At 42.1% G+C, this 10630-nt stretch overlaps 1 long non-coding RNA gene across 1 annotated transcript; it reads left to right on the top strand.

Moving 5' to 3' along the window:
* Positions 1–885: 885 nt before the first annotated feature.
* Positions 886–10412, top strand: LOC132597050 (uncharacterized). The gene is made up of 3 exons (XR_009563327.1): positions 886–1008; positions 6872–7140; positions 7307–10412. It is a non-coding gene; the product is annotated as an uncharacterized lncRNA (long non-coding RNA).
* The last annotated feature ends 218 nt before the right edge of the window (positions 10413–10630 follow it).

Genomic DNA, 10630 nt, shown 5'->3' with positions numbered 1-10630 from the left:
GCTATTATAGTACATAATAAATCAAATTATGTGTAGTATATTAATTTACTATATGCTGTTACAGTACATAGTAAATTAAATGACATATAGTACATTAACGTACTATGTGCTATTTTATAGTACATATGAAATCAAATTACATATAATATATTAATTTACTTATACTATATCATAGTATACTGTTATACTAATAATATTAAATATAAAATTATATATTCAATATAATTTAGATATCCTAACTTATTCGATGCCTTCTGAGTTTTGCAAGTGCTGGACGGTTCAGCTCCCTGGACAGATGAACCTTCTCTGTGTCTGGCAGTCCAGTGTTTATGCCTCTTCCTGTCCTTCTCGGATAAGCGAATTCAGCTCTCTGAATGTTAGTTCCTCACCTGCAAAATAGGAAGGTCATCGTGCCTCCCACGTGCTAGAAACTGCTTCTCCAAATGTGCTCAGTGCACCCATGTGGTCCCTGAAATCCTTTCCAGGATCTACAAGGTCAGACCCCTGACCATGACATTAATACTACGTCATTTGCCTTCTTCCCTGGGTTGGCATCTGCCCTGACGGTACACTAGCAACCTGCTGGTGCCTTAGCTGGAATCAAGACAGCAGCGCCAAGTGTACAAGGAATCGCGGCTGCTCACCACAGCGCATGCGCAGAAAAAGCAAAAAAGCGGGGTGGGGCGGGGGAGCCAGTGTCTCTTGATGTTATTACTGAAGCTTGGTGAAACAGTAAAAATTACTAATTTAAAAAAATTTCAACCCTTGAGTATGTTTTTCCTCCTCATTCACTTTCTCATGTTATTTTATAATTCACATACGATAAAATTGACTCTTCTGTTTGATGTGGGGGTGGGGTAGCAGATTTTAGCGCACGCGCAATTCGTGTAACCACCGCCACAATCAGGATGCTGACCCGAAGAGCTTCATCAGCCCTCAAAACATCCTTAGGCTGTCCCATTGGACATCCCTCCCCAACTCCTGGTACCTCCCCGTTTCTCTGTCAAGGTAAGTTCTTCTTCTGGAGAATGTCACATGAATGGAATCATACGGTAGGTAACCTTCTGAGGCTTCTTTTCGCTCAGCATAATGCCTTTCAGAGTCGTACATATTGTCACGTATCCAAAGCTCTCTCTTTTTCATCGCTGGGCAGTATTCCATTGTACGCATATATCAGTCTCTACTCAAGATATTTGGGTGATGGATAGTGTCTTGGGGCTGCCATGACAAAGCACCATAAACTGGGGGGCTTAGAACAACACAGATTTATTCCCTCGGGGTTCTGGAGGACGGAAGTTCAAAATCAAGGCATTAACAGGGCCATACTTCCTCCCAAGGCTCTAGGGAAGGATCCTTCCTTGCCTTTTCCAGCATCTGGTGGTGGCTGTCAGTCCTTAGTGACGATAATCAGCTTGTAGATGCATCGCTCCAGTTTCTGGCTCTGCTGTTACATGACGTTTTCCTCTTTATGTCTGAGTTCAACTTTTCCTCTTCCTGTAAGGACAGCAGTCTTACTGGATTAGGGCCCAACCTGGTGGCCTCATTTTAACTCAATGACATCTGCAATGAACCTATTTCTAGATAAGGTCATATTTTTAGATACTGAAGGTTAGGACTTCAGTACATCTTTTAGGGGGACACAATTTACCCCACAATAGGTGAGTCCATGTCTCTTTAATATTTTGTGTAACAAAATGGGAAATACACATAAAGTCCTCCTAATGAGCATTAAGTTCAATGGTCATCTCTAAAAAAAGGCACTAGAACAAATTTTCGAGTCCAGCTGGCATCTTTTTTCAGGGAACACCATTTTTATTTGAAATATCTGACAAACTATGATTCAGACTTGGCTGTTTGGCAGACAGTTTTCTCAAAAACAAACAAAAGGAGCCTGTTACTTCAAGGAAAACAACACAGTTCTGTTGCCAACGTAAGATTTAAGCTTTCAAGGTAAAATCAAAATTTTGGAAATCCCATGTCTGCCACTGTCTGACCACTTTCTGACACTTTTAAAATTTTTTTATTTATTTATTTTTGGCTGCATTGGGTCTTCATTGCTGTGCGTGGGCTTTCTCTAGTTGCGGCGAGCAAGGGCTACTCTTCATTGCGGTGCGCGGGCTTCTCATTGCAGTGGCTTCTCTTGCTGCGGAGCATGTGCTCTAGGCGCACGGGCTTCAGCAGCTGTGGCTTAGCTGCTCCGCGGCACGTGGGGTCTTCCTGGACCAGGGCTCGAATCCGTGTCCCCTGCATTGGCATGCGGATTCTTAACCACTGCGCCACCAGGGAAGCCCTCTGACACTTTTAAAAGGCTTTTCTTATGAGACAGAATGGTGGTGATATTAACAAATGTAGGTTTCTGATGTTGAACAATAAAATGTGACAACTTCTGCGTAACCCAGGGAACCAATATTTTGCAAATGATCGATGTTACAATCATCACAGGAGATGTATTCAGAGCGCAAGACAGATCCATAGATTTTATTTTATTTTATTTGGTTGTGCCAGGTCTTAGCTGCAGCAGGCGGGCTCCTTAGTTGTGGCATGCAAACTCTTAGTTGCGGCATGCATGAGGGATCTAGTTCCCTGACCAGGGATCGAACCTGGGCTCCCTGCATTGGGAACATGGAGTCTTATCCACTGCACCACCAGGGAAGTCCCAGATCAATAGATTTTAATCTAGCCAAGCCTAGTGAGTTGAATGGGGGCTGCCAAAAACATATTCATGCTCTAACTGCCAGCATGTGAATGTGACCTTAGTTGGCAAAAGAGTCTTTGCAGATGTAATTAAGTTAAGGATCTCAGGATGAGATCATCCTGGATTACCCGGATGGGCCCTAAATCCAATGACAAGTGTCTTTATAAAAGACAGAAGAGGAGAAGACATAGACACAGAGGAGGAGGCTACGTGGTGAATAGAGACAGGGATTGGAGTGAGGCAGCCCCAGCTGAGGAATGCCTGGAGCCACCAGAAGCTAGAATAAGCAAAGAAGGATTCTCCCCTTGAGGATGGTACATGCAAATGCTCTGGGGTGAGAGACAGCGTGGCATGTTCTAAGAACTGCATAGTTTGGAGAGGCTCAATATTAGACATAAGATATAACAAATTTAGATATAAGCCATGAGAAGTAACAAAATAGACACTTTTTCTATTAAAGTCCAGATGGTAAATATTTTCAGCTTTGCAGGTGAGATGGTCTATGGCTCAACTATTCAGCTCTATCATTGTTGCTTGAAAGCAGCCATAAACAATACATAAACAGATGGGCATGAATGTGTGCCGATAAGACTTTATTTCTGCATGGAAGCAACCTAAGTGCCCATCGACAGATGAATGGATAAAGAAGATGTGGCACATATATACAGTGGAATATTACTCAGCCATGTAAAGAAACGAAATTGAGTTATTTGTAGTGAGGTGGATGGACTTAGAGTCTGTCATACAGAGTGAAGTAGGTCAGAAAGAGAAAAACAAATACCGTATGCTAACACATATATATGGAATCTAAAAATAAAAATGGTTCTGAAGAACCTAGGGGCAGGACAGGAATAAAGACGCAGATGTAGAGAATGGACTTGAGGACACGACGGGGAAGGGTAAGCTGGGACAAAGTGTGAGAGTGGCATGGACTTATATATACTACGAAAAATAGATAGCTAGTGGGAAGCAGCCGCATAGCACAGGGAGAGCAGCTCAGTGCTTTGTGACCACCTAGAGGGGTGGGATAGGGAGGGTGGGAGGGAGACGCAAGGAGGAGATATGGGGATATATGTATATGTATAGCTGATTCACTTTGTTATACAGCAGAAACTAAGACACCATAGTAAAGCAATTATACTCCAATAAAGATGTTAAATAAATAAATAATGAATACACACACACACACAAGACTTTATTTCTGGACACACGTGATTCGAATTTCATATAATTTTCACATGTCATGACACAATTGTCCTCTCTTTTCCCCCCAATCATTAAACAAATGTAAAATCCATTCTTAGCTCTAGGGTTGTACAAAATCAGGCAACCCTGACCTAGCTTAAAAAATAGAACATTTCCAATACTTGAAAGTTCCCTGCACCTCACCCAGTCATGTTCCCAGCCATGATCTTGCATCTTGTGTTCATCATTCTCTTCGTTTGTGTGACGGTTTTGTTACCAAACCAAGCTTAAGTATGCTCACCAGCACACAGTAAAGTCAATCTACTGACAACAGGTTGTGTTAAAGGAAAGTACAGCAATTATTGCAGGCACCAAACAAGGAGTCCAGGCAACTAACACTCAAAAGACCTGAACTCCCTGATGGCTTTCAGGGAAAGGTTTTTAAGGACAGGATGAGGGAGAGGCTTGCAAGGTGCATGATCAGTTCATTCTTCTGATTGGCTGGTGGTGAGGTAATCAGGAGTCAACATCATCAACCTTCTGGTTCCAACGAGTCTGGGGTCTATGTGTTTGTGGTCAGCATAGAGTTAACTTCTTCCACCTGAATTGGGTTTTCAGTATCTGCAAAATAGCTCAAGAATATGGCTCAGAATATTATCTATAGCCCTTGAGGAGGAACTAAAGGTCTTTGATTTTGTTTAATGGCTAAACTATTATTATTTTGTCTTGCTTGACTGTTTTTCTTTGCTTCTTCACTTTCTCACTTCTCTAAATTTATTCTTTGGAACTTGGGGAAGGCCTAGGAGGCTAAGGTTTTTCTACAAACAAGAGGCAGGCAGAGGACATGGTGGGTGGATCTCTCTCTGCTCTCTGCCATGTGAAGATATGAGGAGAAGACAGCTATTCACAAACCAGGAAGAGAGCCCTCACCAGACACTGGATCCGCTGACAACTTGATCTTGGACTTCCCAGCTTCCAGAACTGTGAGAAATAAATGTTGTTTAAGGAGGCCAGTCTGTGGTAATTTGTTATAGCAGTCTGACCTAAGATACCTAATTATGGTAGGTTTTTATGAGGAAACGTGTATACTTGAGGGATGGCGAGATGCCCATTTGTGGGGTGGCACAGAGTTTGATACGACCGCCTTGGTTTTACCTAGTTAATTGTACTGTTCATTTCTTCCATTAATTATCAGATTTTTAGAGTTAGAGTCTTAAAAATCTTCCAGTCCAGGGCTGGCAAACTTTTCCTTCAGAAGACTAGACAGTCAATATTTTCAGCTGCACAGGCCAGTCTCTGTTGAAATGACTCCACTCTGCTGTTATAGCTTGAGAGGGGCCATAACAATGTGTAAGCAAATGAGCGTGGCTCTGTGCCAATAAAAGTTTATTGACAAACACAGGCAGTGGGCCGGATTTGGCCTATGCACTATGGTTTACCTACCCTTGACCTGGTCCAACATTTTCATTTAATAAGGAGGAATTCGCCCGGGATCATGCAGCAGGTGAGAAGCACTCACTCTCAGAACTCACTCTCAGGCTTGCCAACATCCTGTCTTGGTGCCTTCACTTTGACCTCTCAGCTGGCTTCTATGAGCTCAGATGCTTGTATCCTCCGCTGCTTAAGCTATGACTTTTCCCAGATGCCTCCAGGCAGGTACCAATCAGAAGGTGCAAAATAAACACAGTTATAACCGCCCACGTCTGTGGTAACCTTTGGATGATGGTCTTACCTTTGCTAAACACCTGCTCAGCATCAGAGACTCTGCCAAACTCTTCCCACGTGTGTATCTTATGCTTCCTTAAAGAAAACCAGAGAAGTGAAGTGTAAAGGAAGAAGCCTATCTCTTGGAATGAGATAGGTATGGATTTCAGTTCTGCCCCACTGTCAGCTCTGTGTGATTGATGTCAAGTCACTTGGCCACTGAGCCTAAATTTTTTCCCTTAGAGTGTAACAACCCACTTCAAAGACATACTGTTTAGAAAATACCTGCTTATGTGCTTGGCATGTTTCAAGTGCTTAATAGAAATTTCTAGCTGCAACTGTGGTCTGGATTTGCTTACGAGGAATAGTGGGCGGCTTCTGTGGGTCCCTGCACCTGGTGCCCGCAGCTTTGTATAATCCCTACCCTTGATTGTAGGGTACTTGGAATTTGCTTTGAATGAACATATATCAACAACTGATTGAATGTGATTCCTCAAAAAATTAAATATAGAATTACCATATGATCCAGAAATTCCGCTTCTTGGCATATATCCAAAAGAATACAGAAGAAAACTTTGTAGGTGATGAAAATGTTCCATATCTTAATTATGGTGGTGATTATGTGGGCATATTCATTTTGCAAAACTGATTAAATGGTACACTCGAAATGGGGATGAGAAGCGATGAAATGTCACTTCCAAGATTAGGTTGTAAAAAATATATGACCCAGAAATTCCACTCTAAGGTATATAACCCAAAGATATGAAAACAGGTATTCAAACAAATGTTTAGAGCAGCACTATCTACAATAGCCAAAGGGTGGAAACAACCCAAATGTCCATCAATGAATGAATGAGAAACAACACGTGGAATATTATGCAGCCATAAAAAGGAATAAAGTTTCAATATATGTTACAAAGTGGATGAAGCTCAAAACCATTATAAAAAATTATGCTAAGTGAAGGAAGCCAGACACAAAAGGTCACGTACTCTCTGATTCCATTTGTATGAAATGTCTAGAATAGGCAAATCCATTGATACAGAAAACAGATTGGTGGTTGCCTGGAGCTGCAGAAGCGGGTATGAGGAATGACTGCTACTGGGCATGGGGTTTCCTTTCGGGGTGATGAAAACGTCTTGCAACTAAAGAGAAGTGATAGTTATACAACATTATGAATGTACTAAGTGCCACCGAATTGCTCACTTTAAAAAGCTTAGTTTTATGTTATGTGAATTTCACCTCAATTTAGAAAAAAACAACAACTGTGACTTCCATTTTCCTAACAGGAAAGATATTTCTTGCTGGCTTTGATGAACTTGCCGGGTTGAAGAAGCCCCCATGGCAAGAAATTGAGGGCAACTTCCTGTCAACAGCCCGTGAAAAACTGAGTCCTAGTTCAACAGGCCACAGGGATCAAAACTCTTGCCAACAACCATGTGAACTTGGAAAGCTGATTCTTCCCCAGTCAAGCCTCAAGATGAGACCACAGCCTCACGGCTCTTAGTTAATCCTTGAAATAGCCCATTGTAGAGGCAAGATGCTTGAATTTCAAGAGGTAAAGTCACCTGCTTATTTTTAATAAGTTTACCCTGACACTGAGCCCCTGCTCATGTCACCAGCTCTGTGGCCTCCTATGGCTAACATCTGTGAGAGATGCAAATACCTAATGTACAGTAGTTTGCTTGATAAATATTCTTTTGCTTCCTCCTTCCCTTTCTTAGGTGGAGAGTAGGAAGAGGCATCACTTAATGGTTAAAAGAAAAGACGTTGCAGATTTCTCCCTACTGGAGAAGACTACAACATACCCTGTGCTGCTGAGTATTTTTTACAAATTGAAGATCTGTGGCAACCTTGTGTAGAGCAAGTTTATCGGCACCATTTTAACAACAGCATTTGCTCACTTCATGTCTCTGTCACATTTTGGTAATTCTTGTAATATTTCAAACTTTTTCATTATTATTATATTTTTCACGGTGATCTATGATCAGTGATCTCTGATGGTACTGTTGTAATTGTTTTGGGTGCCATGAACCGCATGCCCATGTAAGATGGCGAACTTCATTGATAAATGTTGTGTACGTTCTGACTGCTCCATTGACTGGCTGTTCCCCCATCTCTCTCCCTCTCCTCAGCCTCCCTATTCTCTGAGACACAACAATATTGAAATTAGGCTGGTTAATAACCCTACAAGGGCCTCTAAGTGTTGAAGTGAAAGGAAGAGTCACGTGTCTCTCACTTGAACTCAAAAGCTAGAAATGACTAAGCTCAGACATGTCAAAAGCTGAGACGGGCCAAAAGCTAAGCCTCTTGTGCCAAACAGCCAAGATGTAAATGCGAAGGAAAAGTTCTTGAAGGAAGTTAACAGTGCTACTCCAGTGAACACATGAATGATAAGAAAGCGAAACAACCTTATTGCTGATACAGAGAAAATTTTAGTGGTCTGGGGAGATCAAACCAGCCACAATATTCCCTTAAGCCAAAGCCTAATTCAGGACAAGACACTGACTTTCTTAAATCCTATGAAGGCTGAGAGAGGTGAGGAAGTTGCAGAAGAGAAGTTTGAAGCAAGCAGAGGTTGGTTCATGAGGTTTAAGGAAAGAAGCCATCTCCACAACATAAAAGTATAAGGTGAAGCAACAAATTATCCAGAAAATCTAGCCAAGATAATTAACGAAGGTGACTACACTACACGGCAGATTTTCAGTGTAGACCAAATATCCTTATATTGGAAGAAGATGCCATCTGGGACTTCCCATAGCTAGAGAACAGAAGTCAATGCCTGACTTCCAAGATTGAAAGCACAGTCTGACTCTTATTAGAGGCTAATGCAGCTGGTGACTTTAAGTTGAAGCCAGTGCTCATTTACCATTCTGAAAATCCTAGGGTCCTTAAGAATCATGCTAAATCTACTCTGCCTGTGCTCTATAAATGGAACAACAAAGCCTGGATGATAACACACCTGTTTACAACATGGTTTACTGGATACTTTAAGCCCACTGTTGAGACCTACTGCTCAGAAGAAAAAGGTCCCTCTCAAAATGTTACTGCTCATTGACTATACACCTGGTCACCCATGAGCTCTGATGGAGATGTACAATGAGATTCATGTTGTTTTCATGCCTGCTAACACAACATCCATTCTGCAACCCATGGATCAAGGAGTAATTTTGACTTTCAAGTCTTATGTTCAAAAATACATTTTGTAAGGCTATGGCCACCATAGATAGTTATTCCTTTGATGGGTCTGGGCGAAGTAAATTTAAAATCTTCTAGAAAGGACCCGCCACCATTCTAGATGCCATTAAGAACATTTGTGATTTGTAGGAAGAGGTCAAAATATCAACATTAACAGGAGATTGGAAGAAGTTGATTCCAACCCTCATAGATGACTTGAGGGGTTCAAGACTCAAGTGGAGGAAGTAACTGCAGGTGTGGCAGAAATAGTAAGAGAACTAGAATTAGAAGTGGAGCCTGAAGGTGTTACTGAATTACTGCAATATCATGATAGAACTTTAATGAATGAGGACTGCTTCCTGTGGATGAGCAGAGAAAGTTGTTTCTTGAAATGGAATCTACTCCTGGTGAAGATGCCGTGAAGATTATTGAAACGACAACAAAGGATTTAAAATGTTACATAAACTTAGTTGACAAAGCAGTGGCAAGGTTTGAGAGGATTGATTCCAATTCTGAAAGAAGTTCTACTGTAGGTAAAATGCTGTCAAAAAGCATCACGTGCCACAGAGAAATTGGTCATGAAAGAAAGAGTCAACAAATATGGCAAACTTCATTGTTGTCTTAAGAAATTGCCACAGCCACCCCAACTTTTGGCAATGATCAACCTGATCAGTCAACTGCCATCAACTCTGAGGCAAGACCCTCCACCAGCAAAAGGATTATGGCTCACTGAAGGCTTAGACGATGGTTTGCGTTTTTTGGCAAACATGTATTTTTAAATTGAGGTGTACAATTTTTAGACATAATGCTATTGCACACTTAATAGACCTCGGTATAGTGTAACTTTTATATACACTGGGAAATCAAAAATTTCATGTGACTCACTTTATTGTGATATTCACTTCTTTGTGGTGGTCTGGAACTGAACCTGCAATATTTCTTAGGTGTGCCTGTATGGATGTGTGTGTCATATTCATATGCATATTTCAAAGCTCTGACCTCTGGACATGGTGACTAACTGTCTCAGTTTGCCTGAGACTATCCCAGTTTCAACACTGAAATGCCCACATTCTGGGAAACCCTAGGGTGGTTGGTCATCAACTGCTGAGCTGGAACTAGAAGCAATGATATCCCAGTAGCAATGAGCACACCTCATGCACAGGTTTTGGTTTCTAAATACCATTGTCCAACAAAAGAACCAGGGCTCCTTGGAGAAATGGTTGGTTCTAGGGCTGGAACAGCAGAAGTATCTTGTGTCAGTTCCTTCCCCTCTCTGAGCCTCAGTTTCCCCATCAGTCCAGTGGGAATAACAGTTTCCCACCGTAATGGGTTGAATTGTAACCACCCCCACCCCCCAATAAATGTCTACCCAGAACCTGTGAATGTGATCATATTTGGAATAAGAGTCTTTGCAGTAAGGATCTTGAGATAAGATCATCCTTGATTTAGAGTGGGCTATAAATCCAATGACAAGTGTCCTTATAAAAGAAAGGGAAAGAGACAGAGAGAGAAGGCCATGTGAAGATGGGGGCAGAGATTGGAGTGATGGCAGCAACAAATCAAGGAATGCTTGAAGCCACCAGAGCTGGAAAAGACAAAGAAGGATCCTCCCCTAGAGCCTTCAGAGAGAGCACAGCCCTGCCCACACCTAGATTTCAGACATCTGGCCCCCAGAACTGTGAGAGAATTAATTCCTCTTTTTTTTTTTTTTTTTTTTCCTTGCGGTTCGCGGGCCTCTCACTGTTGTGGCCTCTCCCGCTGCGGAGCACAGGCTCCGGACGCGCAGGCTCAGCGGCCATGGCTCACGGGCCCAGCCGCTCCGCGGCATGTGGGATCTTCCCGGATCGGGGCACGAACCCGTGTCCCCTGCA

Source organism: Globicephala melas, chromosome 3 (genome assembly GCF_963455315.2).
Source record: "Globicephala melas chromosome 3, mGloMel1.2, whole genome shotgun sequence".
In the NCBI taxonomy this organism is placed as follows: Eukaryota; Metazoa; Chordata; class Mammalia; order Artiodactyla; family Delphinidae; genus Globicephala; species Globicephala melas.
This window is presented reverse-complemented; position numbering and strand designations above follow the sequence as displayed.